The 11,474-nt window shown below is 50.1% G+C and overlaps 1 protein-coding gene and 1 non-coding gene across 5 annotated transcripts in view; one reads left to right on the top strand and one right to left on the bottom strand.

Annotated features, from left to right (window-relative positions):
* Positions 1-2,319: 2,319 nt before the first annotated feature.
* Positions 2,320-2,401, bottom strand: trnal-uag. Its single transcript has one exon. It is a non-coding gene; the product is annotated as a tRNA-Leu (tRNA).
* Positions 2,402-2,721: 320 nt separating this feature from the next.
* The window catches only part of eef2k (eukaryotic elongation factor 2 kinase), a 33,011-nt gene continuing 24,258 nt past the window's right edge, over positions 2,722-11,474 (top strand). For 2 of the 4 annotated variants that reach the window (XM_007893590.2, XM_007893591.2), the window contains exon 1: positions 9,991-10,568. The gene's annotated coding sequence lies outside the window, so the exon portion shown is untranslated. Of the gene's footprint in view, positions 2,868-9,989; positions 10,569-11,474 lie in introns of those variants that run through there. The other 2 variants (XM_042340976.1, XM_007893588.2) reach the window with 2 other exon arrangements.

Raw genomic sequence — 11,474 nt, 5'->3', positions numbered from 1 at the left:
TGATCGTTCAATATTCTTCCTTGAAAGAAACTGCAAGATTTCTGACACAAGTAATGTCCTTGTCTTTTAACTAAGGTGCATTTTTTTTTTTTACGAATTAGCACCACAAACTTTTATAGTAAATTAACACTTGAGTTTTTCACCAGAGTGATGGTCCTTTTACATTTTCTGTCACCATGTTATTTTGTTGTGAATGACCCGTATTATATCTCCACAGAATATATTGTAAAGTGGATTGACTGTGTATTTTGTGGGCGGTGGGAACTCCGCTCCAACGTGACCTCTCTTCAGAACCCAGTTCCCTCAAGTCTGCCAGATGGGATTGTGGTTGCCAGAAGTGGTCCTTGGCTGTGTTTTTTTTTGTTTAAGAAATCCTGGAAAATTGACTCTGTAACATTTCTTGGATTGGTGAAAGGGGCTGAGAGGGAGGGAGAGCAACGAGCCATGGTTCCCACTCCCGATCGCTGTCCAGTGACCACTGCTGGAAAGTGCACGTGACGGAGGCTTAAATTAGGCCAGAATTCAAGATCCTCACCCTCACCTACAAGGCCATTCACGGCCTTGCTCCCTCCTACCTCTCCGACCTACTATCCCCCTACCTACCTGCCCATACCCTCCGTTCCTCTGGCTCCGGTCTGCTCCACATCCCCCGCCCCAACCGCCCTACCATCGGTGGCCGGGCTCTCAGCCCCGAGGCTCTGGAACTCTATCCCCCAGTGCCTTTGCCTTCGCTTCCTCCCTTTCCTCCTTTAAGGCCGGTCTCAAGACCTTTCTCTTTGACCGTACCTTCAGCTCCCCTCTCGACTCTCTACCCCCTCCTCGCTCCCTCCCTTCCCTCCCCTCACCCTGACCATTTCCCCCCAAGGCTCGGGTCCCGACCCAACTGTCCAGCGCCTTGGGACGTCCTCCCGACGTGAAAGGCGCTCTATAAATGGAATCTTGTTGTTGTTGTTGAGCCCCTTGTCCCTCTCGCCACCTCTCCCTGGTCACTCGCTGTCGAGGTTGACATGAGAGCGATGGACGAGATGCTGGAGAGCTGCTGGTGCCTGAAGAACCGTAGCCTTCTGAATGCTGGACACAATATCAAAGCATTGCATCTCAAGTCACTTGAGACCTTGTCCATTGCGATGTCTCCACGACGTGATAAGGTTACTACGTCAAATGCGAGGATTATTATTATTATTAATGACGTATCTTCACTCGTAAAGTTTCTTGGCACAAAGGGTCAGTCGGGGGAAAGGAATAACAATTTATATTTAATCTTCACGTCACGGGGCGTTACCTCCAACACCTTTCACCTCGACTCAAAGCGCTTCACGCAGCTGTCGCAATAACAACCCACTGCTCCCGTCCTGCAAACGTTGCCTCAACGACAACGATTCGGAAGGAGCGGAGAAATTCACCGGGAAATTGCCGTCTGCAGTATGGACGACACCGATCGGATTTCCGGCGGCGGCGGCGGCGGAAACAAAAAACCGACAGCGAAACGGAACGGCACCGCGCTCCGGCCGCCACCGCCAAAGGCCACCGCCCGCCGCCGCCAATGGCCGCCGCCGCCAATGGCCGCCGCCGCCAATGGCCGCCGCCGCCAATGGCCGCCGCCGCCAATGGCCGCCGCCGCCAATGGCCGCCGCCGCCAATGGCCGCCGCCGCCAATGGCCGCCGCCGCCGCCGCCAATGGCCGCCGCCGCCGCCGCCAATGGCCGCCGCCGCCGCCGCCAATGGCCGCCGCCGCCGCCGCCAATGGCCGCCGCCGCCAATGGCCGCCGCCGCCGCCGCCAATGGCCGCCGCCGCCGCCAATGGCCGCCGCCGCCGCCAATGGCCGCCGCCGCCGCCAATGGCCGCCGCCGCCACCGGCAATGGCCGCCGCCGCCGCCAATGGCCGCCGCCGCCGCCAATGGCCACCGCCGCCGCCAATGGCCACCGCCGCCCCCGGAACCGGCCCCGGATCTTCCGCGTTCCCTTTCCCGGCTTTTGACGCACAAGCGGAAAGACGCCTCCCTCCGCTCCCCGGGGAGCGGGAAGTCCGTCGGGGGGGGGGGGCTCCGCGGGACCGTTACCAGCGACGTGGCCCGCGCGGGCAATTTCATTCGGGCCGGAGAGCGAGAGAGAGAGCGAACCAGAGAGAGAGAGAGAGAGAAAAAAATATATAACGGGGGTGGATTGTAAAAAAAAAAGCCCCTCATTGCAAATTGTCGTTTTTTTTTTATTTATTAAACGATGAGCCGTCTTGTCCTCATTTTTTTTTGGGGGGGGTTCTCAGTAAATCTCAACCCCCCCCCCCCTCCCTCCCTCCCACCCAAAAAAAAACCGACTGCTGGCAGCGGTGGGATTCGAACCCACGCCATCGAAATGACTGGAGCCTAAATCCAGCGCCTTAGACCACTCGGCCACGCTACCGCGGTGGGAAAGCTTTTCTCGGCCGGTCTTTACCCGTTCATACGGAACGCGGCTGCGTCGGCGGTGGAGGGGGGGGGAGGGCGCGGGCGCCATGTTGTCTCGTGCTCGCGGCTGGGCCTCGAGAGCGTGTCCCCTCCCCCCTCACCCCGGTTTCACTGCGGCGACATGTTGGCGGGGCCGGTGGTGGGGAAGGAGGCGGCGCTACACACACACACAGAGAGAGAGTCAGTGAAAGGCTTTTAACTTGATGTCAAGCGAGAGAGAAGCGTGAAGAGAGGCGCCAGAGGAGGAGGAGGAGGTCGGCGGTGGGTGGGCGGGCGGTGGAGGGGGGGGGGGAGGACCCGCCAAACCGTTGCGGTCGCCATGGCTACGAGGATCAGCCGCGGCCCACGCGGAGAGTTGGGCCCTGAGTTGGACGTGACCGCAAGACCGCGAGAGGAAGGGCTGCCAGAATGGTCAGGAGGAGGTCAGAGAGCTTCCCCCCCACCCACCCCCACCCCGAGACAAGACCATTGGGGTGGGGGTGGGGGTGGGCACCCGATGGAGGTGTTTTATGGATAACCTTTGCAGTTGATACAGTGCCTCGTCCCGTCTTCGCGACGTAATAATAATAATAATAATCCTTGCATTTGATATAGCGCTTTTCACGTCGGGAGGACGTCCCAAAGCGCTTCACAGAACACACTGTAAAGTGAATTGACTGTATATTTGTGGGCGAACGCGGCAGCCAATTGCGCACAGCAATGTCCCACAAACAGTCGTAGATTGAAAATGACCAATTTATTATTGTTTTTGGTTTTGGAGGGATTATTATTAGGCTCTGTGTGGAGTAAGGAAACTTGCCCAAGGTTTCTCCCTGCAGATACGCTTCGCCGGACATGCGGCCGCTGGCCGGACAGCGGACGGACGAGCTTGTCTTACTTTTCGGGGGTGAAAGACGGAGGCGGTTTAAAAGTTATCGGAGGTGTTCCGAAAGAGGAGGAGGGGGTTGGGGGGGGGGGGGAAACGCTAATAGGTTGGTTTCCGCGCCCTGGTAAAGTCCGCACCGCAGGGGCGTTGAATGTAAGAGGGTGACTTGACGGGTCTGACGGAGGGTTTAGGAGGCTATTCTGGACGAATGAGATCAGGTCGGCCGAAGGGCCTTCTTCATCCAAACTGCTCTTGTGAGGGAGGTTCTTTAACCAGAGGGTGGTGAGAATGTGGAGTTATACTATTATTATTATTATTATTGCTGCCAGAAGCCGTTGGGCAAAGCAGAAGGCATCGATGCATAATTGAAGTAGACCCGTCTCATCGGCGTGACTTAAGAGGGGCGGACCTGGAAGTGGGGGTATTCTTTTCCACATGGGGTCAATTTCCACATGTATGCGGATAACACCCCACTGTACCTCTCTGCCTCCACCCTTGACTCCAGGACCACTGCTGTCCTGACAGAATGTCTGTGAGACATCAAGTCCTGGATGAGAGCTAACTTTCTTCAGTTGAACGTCAACAAGACCGATTGGCTCCCGTCAGCGCCTCCACATCTCAGGCGCTGACAACATCACCATCCATGGTTGCACACTCCACCAGTCCGGAAGCTTGGCGTCTTGTTTAACCCTCAACTATCCTTTCTATCCCACATCCATGCCATGACTCGCTCTGCCTTCCCCCACCTCTGCAACATTGCCCAGCTCTGCCACTGTCTCACACTGCAGTCCGCTGAAATCCTTCATTATATCGAGACTTGACTTTGAAACTCCCTGCTTGTCGGCCTCCCCAGCTCCTCCCTCTATAGGCTGCAGATCATCCAGAACTCTGCAGCCTGTGTCCTCTCCCGCATCAGGCTCCATAACCCTATCACCCCAACCGTTGCCCGACTCCACTGGCTTCCCATCATTCAGAGGATGCAGTTCAAGATCCTGGTCCTCACCTTCAAATTCTTCCATGGCCTTGTTCCCCCCGCCTACCTCTGCAACCTCCTAACCCCTGCTCCCTTCACTCAGCGGGCTCAGACCTGCTTCACTTCCCCCCCTCACCCGCCCCACCATTGGCAGGTGGGCCTTCTGCTACTCTGCCCCTACCCTCTGGAACTCCATCCCACAGTTCCTCCTCGCCCCCTCCCCATCTCCTTCAAGACCCATCTCAAGACCCTTCTCTTCGCCTGTGCTTTCGATCACCCTGCTTCCCCCTCTGACTTCCACCCTCCCTAATCCTGACCTCCAGGTTGGGTGCAAAACACTTACTGTCCAGCGCCTTGGGACGTCCTCCTGATGTGAAAGGTACTATACAAATGTAATTGTATTGTTGTTCTTCTCACTTGGCTCCTGCTAACGCTGCAAGCCAAAGCTCTAACGAGTTGGATGGTCCCATCTACATACAGTGAGAAATTTGTCATATAGGATTCTCAATGGGTCTTAGCATGTTAGCATTGTTAAACAGAACTGCACAGCACACTCTGGGGTCCCCAAGCCTTGGCTTTTGCCAGCCTGCACCAAATATTCTCTGGACTGAGGCAAATAGGGTGCGTCCCTCCAGGGAGAGAGTGCGCATTCCATTCCAGAAATGGGGACATTTACATGAATGGGTGGCATACGTAATTAGAACTCAGACAATGAAGAGCACCTTGAGACGTTTTGATGAGATAAAGTGTTATGAAATTCAAGTTATTTATATCCTTCAGTTTGGCTTGTAGATTAGTATGTGGAGAAACAAGAAATACTGTGCAGGAATAGTATAATAATAATCCTTGCATTTGATACAGAGCTTTTCAAAGACATCTCAAAGCACTTCAAAGAATATACGTAAAGTGACTTGACTGTGTATTTGTGGGCGAAACGTGGCTGCCAATTGCATACAGCAGTGTCTCACAAACAGTCGTGGATTGAGTGACTAAATTATTATTGTTTTTTTTCTTGAGGCGTGTGGAGTAAGAAAATTTGCCCAAAGTTTCACTCTGCCGGGAAAGAATGCAGATGTTAGAGCTTATAAGTAAGAAATAAATATTTAGCTTATTCATACTTAGGTAAATATCAACTAGTGCAGTTGACACTCTGCCTGTGTCATTCTTGTGCCCTTGTCTTACTGATCAATTGCATATCCGAGTGCCAGCAGAGATTATCTTTGAATCACATACAAACATTTATGTCTGCTTTTACATTGCCATTGCTTTGGTGCAGCTTCATCTGTTTTGTTTAATAATCTGGAGGTTTCCTGCTTTTTGCTCCAGGCCTGAACATAAATGTAAAACATTTTCACATAGGTGGTCTGGTGACATCTTAAGCATAGCACAAGACTTTTGGAATTGTTTTTTCCAGTCCGACTATAATAAATAATGAATTAATTAATGAATACATATAAATTATTGAAATAATAATGAGGGGAGGTGTGGCTATGTTTCATGCACGGACTTTGCACTGGGCTTTTTCCTGTGCTTGTTATTAAGGCATATTGCATCAGAATAAAATGATCCCTCATAGGACTCTGCACGTGACAAAAATGGAAATCATTATCACACAACAACAAGAGTGGAGTGGAGAAAAAGGAGCCAGCCTCAGTAGGCTTGAAGGACAGGAGGGCTGGCACCAACAACCTGCAGTATAAAATTGGTATAGGTGGTCTTCCGGTGGAACAAGGGGACCAAGAGGGCCTGCCTCAGACTCGGGCATGCTGGGGTCGGTTAATAAAGGACAGCCAACACGGATTTGTTAAAGGAAATCATGTCTAACAAACCTGATAAGAGTTTTTTGATGAAGTGACGGAGAGGGTGGATGAAGGCAGTGCAGTTGATGTCGTTTATATGGATTTGATAAAATGTCACATAAGAGACTTGTAAGCAAAATAGAAGCCGACGGTATTAAAGGGACAGTGGCAGCATAGATAGAGAACGGGGCTATGAGACAGGAAACGAGAGTGGTGGTGAACTGTTGTTTTTCTGACTGGAGGAAAGTGTGTAGTGGTGTCCTCCAGGGGTCAGTATTGGGACCACTGCTGTTTTTGATCTATATAAATGACCTGAACTTAGGTATAGGAGTAAAATTTCCAAGTTTGCAGATGATACTAAGCTAGGAAAGTAGTAAACAGTGAGGAGGATAGTAACAAACTGCAAATGGACATAAACAGACTGGTAAAATGGGCAGACACGTGGCAGATGAAGTTTAATGTGGAGATATGTGACGTGATGCATTTTGGGAGGAAGAATGAGGAGAGGCGATATAATCTTAAAGGAGTTGAAGGAACAGAGAGACCTGGAGGTTCATATAAGTAAATCTTTGAAGGTGATAGGGCAGGTAGATAAAGCTGGTAAAAAAGCATACGGGATACTAGGCTTTGCAAATAGGGGCATAAAGTACAAAAGTCAGGAAGTTATGATGAACCTTTATAGAGCAGTGTTTAGCCCTCAGCTGGAATACTGTGTTCAGTTCTGGGCACCACACTTTAGGAAGGATGTCAAGGCATTGGAGAAGGCGCAAAGGAAATTTACCAGGATGGTACCAGGGATGAGGGACTTCAGATATCAGGAGAGGCTAAAGAAGCTGGGATTCTCCTTGGAGCAGAGAGGGTTAAGGGGAGGCTTAATAGAAATAGTTTTCAAAATTATAAGGGGATTCGACAGGGTGAACGAGGAGAAACTACTTCCACTACTGGCGGGTGGATCGGTAACCCGAGGACACCAATATAAAATAGTTGTTAAAAGAAACAAGAGAGATGGTAAGAAGAAATTTCTTTATGCAGCTAGTTGTTCGGATCTGGAATGCATTGCTTGAAAACGTGGTGGAAGCCGATTCGATAACAGCTTTTAAGAGAAAGGTAGATAATTATTTAGGAAGGACATGTTTGCAGGGCTATGGGTAGAGAGTGGGGAAGTGGGATTAAATTGTATAGCATTTTCAAAGAGCCGGCACAGACACGATCGGCCGAATGGCCTCTTTCTGTGCAGTATAATTCTATGATTCTATGATCAGGGACCACGTACTGAGGGGTACGCTGGGGTAGGACTGGCCAGGTATATAATGTAGGTGTATGGATTTGTATTTGTGAGGTTTCCTTATGTGTGCTTAGGTAAACGTGTGCATACGGTGCACATCTGGGCGTCATCTGAAAGCAGCAAGTGCACCTTATCAGGGTGTGTGTGAGCGCAAACATGAATGTAGTGCACACAGGGACAACTCCTGACTATCTTAAAGGGAGTGTCCCCAAAAAAATGTGTGCGCAACCTGTGTGCTGCGATCCTGTCTACACTCCCCACTAAGAAGGGGGAAGGGGAAGTACAAGACCCCATTTGTATCTGCGCCCTCCAAAGGGCAGCCTTGGTCCCTTCACCAAAGTGGAGTGCGCAGTGCCCCCCCCCCAACCCTGCCACAAGGGGCTGGGTCTGTTGCATCCTGTAACGGGATAATAACATGTTGCGTCTTGTTTCCTCGAATGGGTTTGATACTGTCTGAGACGAGAGTAAATATATATCAACAAATAAATGGATACATTTTGTTTAAAAAAAGCTTTATTGATTTAGTAAATATTTTAAGTGTAAGTTGTTCTGACTTTACAGGCTTTCTACTCTTTTGTTTTGAGTTCGATTTATACCAAACACCAGTGACAATGATGCAAAGATTCAAGGATACAAAGTTTTATAACGTAAAGATTATTAAATGGTGCTTATCTTTCTCGGGTTGCTTGGTACATGTTCATCATGTTCGTCAAGATGTTAGAACAAAGAACCTCATTCGAACAATAGGCTGTTGATCACATCCTGAATTTTACACTGCTAATTAGATACAATGTGGGAAACAGAGATAAAGAGGGTTATTCTGTTCCTTTCACTCTTTCTCATTATGAACAGCATTTGGTAGATTAGTTATACTGCAACCTCAGCATAATAATGACCAAAGCTGAATAACCCTTACAGTGTAAATCATCGTGCATGTCCTTGTTCCAGGGAGAGAAGAAAAAGTACACAGACACAAAAGCCATAGGAGGACATGCACATGCTATTTACATTTAACTCTTAATAAACTGGTAAACAGCCACACACTATCCAACAACTACAACTTGCATCTATATCATGCCCTTTGCATAGGGCAAGCTCTCGAGAGAGACGATAAGCGGACAAGAACAAACACTGCATTTGTCAGTGATTACATGCAAAGAGTTTGGCGATATGTCAATGTGATGAGGTGCAATAAAAATGACATTGTTTCTGAATTAAACAGGGTGTTTTATAATGGGAATATGGAGGATGAGGTCAATTTTATTATTCATGTAATGTGCAAGCATTGGAGAAGAACTGGACGGCAAAGGGTATTGGCTTACTTTGTGAAGAAGTGAAATCCATTCTGTAGAGATCTTGATAATTCTACCCGGCGCATCTCTCAGTGGATCTATCGACTCCCTTACCTTGACCTGCAGCAACAACATGTATTTATATAGCACCTTTCACAAAGGATGAACATTTTGAAGAGTTTTATGTGGATGATAGGGAGCACTAAGCAGTGAGGGGAGAGGAAGGGGAATTTAAGGGCGCTGACCAAAGACATGATCAAAAAGATAGGGATCACAGTCCCGAGTGGTGATGTTGTTGTTAAATACGGTTGGCATTTTGCTCAAAAGCAAAGTTTCAAAAAATAACCATGAGTTGAATGATTAGCTTATCTGGACGGACGCTGGCCAGAACACCGGGATGGACTACATTCTCTTTTCACTCTTTAGAAAGAGAAGCAGAATTTCCGGTAAATTCATCTCCCCTCCTTGTTGTTCTGTGGAACCTTGCTGGGTGCAAATGGCCGCTTTATAAAAACATGCCGGTAATTATAATAATAATAATCCTTACATTAGATACAGTACCTTTCGTGCGGGGAGAATGCCGCAAAAGCATCTCATTGTATTGTATTTCCTGTAGAGTGCAGTGACTGTGTATTTTGTGGGCAAACGCCTAATTATCTATGAAAGCCCATTATAATTTTTTTTTAACCAGGAATAATAGTGCAATATTTCACGAACATATTCGAAAGCCTGCGCGTGCCGCCTGGCAATGAAACACAAAGGCAAAGGGACATGGTCACACAGTGCCAAATCTTTGGCACTGAATAAAGAGTGGTGAAAGGACTTTGACTTCCTTCCTGGGTGTGTGTGTTGTGGGGGGTGTTGTGTGGGTGTGTGGTGGGTGTGGGTGTGTTGTGGGGGGGTGTTGTGTGTGTTGTGTGGGTGTGTGTGTTGGGGGTGTTGTGTGGTGTGTGTTGTGGGGGGGGGTGTTGTGTTGTGTGGGGGTGTGTGGTGTGCGTGTGGTGTAGTTGTGTGTGTGTGGGTGTGTGTTGTGTGTGTTGTGTTGTGTGGGTGTGTGTGTGGGGGTGTGTGTTGTGTGGTGTGTTGTGTGGGGGTGTGTGTGGTGTGTGTTGTGGGGGGTGTGTTGGGGTGTGTGTTGTGGGGGGGTGTGTGGGGGGGGTGTGTGGGGGTGTGTGGTGTGTTGTGTGGGGGTGTGTGTTGTGTGGGGGTGTGTTGTGTGCGTGTGGTGTAGTTGTGTGTGTGTGTTGTGTTGTGTGGGTGTGTGTGGGTGTGTGGTGTGTTGTGTGGGGGGGTGTTGTGTGGGTGTAGTTGTGTGTGTGTTGTGGGTGTGTTTCTCAGTGACAGGTCACGTACAGGACGTTGTGATCGGTGGATGTGCTGTTTATTTCCTCCAGTGGAGGTTTCGCGCTCTACGTGATTTACGTGCGGCGCATTTTGACGTGGTCTTGTGGATCGCGCGGTGTGTGTGTGAGTGAGTGTGTGAGTGAGTGGGTGGATAACGGAGGAGGAATCTACACGTCCACGTACTCGCCAACTCGTGTCCCGCAGCCCCACATTTTCTCTCTCGGCGGGAGCTCGGACTTCAGGGGCACCTCGAGCGGCCACAGAGGGCACAGTGACCAGAGGGCACAGTGACCAGACTGGGCAGAGCGGCCGGAGTGGGCAGAGCGGCCGGAGTGGGCAGAGGGACAGTGACCACAGTGACCACAGAGCGGCCGGAGTGGGCAGAGGGACAGTGACCACAGTGGGCAGAGCGGACGGACAGTGAGCACAGAGGGGCGGAGTGGGCAGAGCGGCGGTGGGACTCGCGGCGCTGTTGCCGATCTCGAGGCCAATGCGGCGTTTGCTGTCGAGACCTGTGTGTCGGATCGTTGCAGTCGCGGGGCGGCCGCGTCCGCCCTTCGCGCTGGTGAGTGGGTGAGAGTGCGGCTGTTCGCTGTCGCGACTGTCCCGAGGGCCCGGGGAGGGGGAGGGGGAGGGGGTGGGGTGGGGGTGGGGGTGGGGGCACTTGTGCAGAGCTCCAGTAAGGGAACTCGTGCCCACCCGCCCGGGCACCATCGTGGGCACCACCATGGACATCATGGACATGGCCTCCTGGTGCTCTCTGATGCCAAAATTCGTACACAGTATGATGTGCAATTGAAGGACCCCCCCCCCCCAGGCCAGATGGTTAAATGCCTTTCCAACTGTAATACTATAACAATAATAATAATAATAATAATCCTCGCATTTGATACGGCGCTTTTCACCTCTTCGCGATGTCCCGAAGCGCTTCACAGAATAGGCTGTAAAGCGAATTGGCTGCAGATTTTTGTTGGGCGAAACGCGGCAGCCAATTGCGCACAGCGGCGTCCCGTCCCCACAGACAGCCGTGGATTGAAAATGGCCAATTTACTATTGATTGTTCTCTGTTTTGGAGGGATTATCATGAGGCTCTGTGTGTGGAGTAAGGAAACTTGCCCCTTACCAAGGTTTCTGCCCCTTACTGTGTGAGTATGTGTAGGAAGGAGCGTCGGCTTTCTTTTACACGCAGTGCTGTATATTAAGAGTGCTGTTAGGTTTGTTGACCAAAACGATGAGCGCATCCTATTGATTTAATTTTAGTAATATCATTACTACCACTGCTGCCAACAATAATCTTTGCATTTGATATACCACCTTATCACGTCGTCTCAAAGCGCTACGTGGGATTTACTGTAAAGTGGATCGGCTGTATATTTTGTGGGCAAAATATTCTTTTCATGCTTTCTTGTTCGCATTTTATTACACATAACATTCAGGCAGGTGTGGTCCAATTGAAGCAGATGGGTGATGG

This window comes from Callorhinchus milii, unplaced genomic scaffold (assembly GCF_018977255.1).
Source record: "Callorhinchus milii isolate IMCB2004 unplaced genomic scaffold, IMCB_Cmil_1.0 Scaffold16, whole genome shotgun sequence".
Classification (NCBI taxonomy): Eukaryota; Metazoa; Chordata; class Chondrichthyes; order Chimaeriformes; family Callorhinchidae; genus Callorhinchus; species Callorhinchus milii.
Note: the sequence above shows the minus strand (reverse complement) of the source record. Positions and strands in the feature narration are given on the sequence as shown.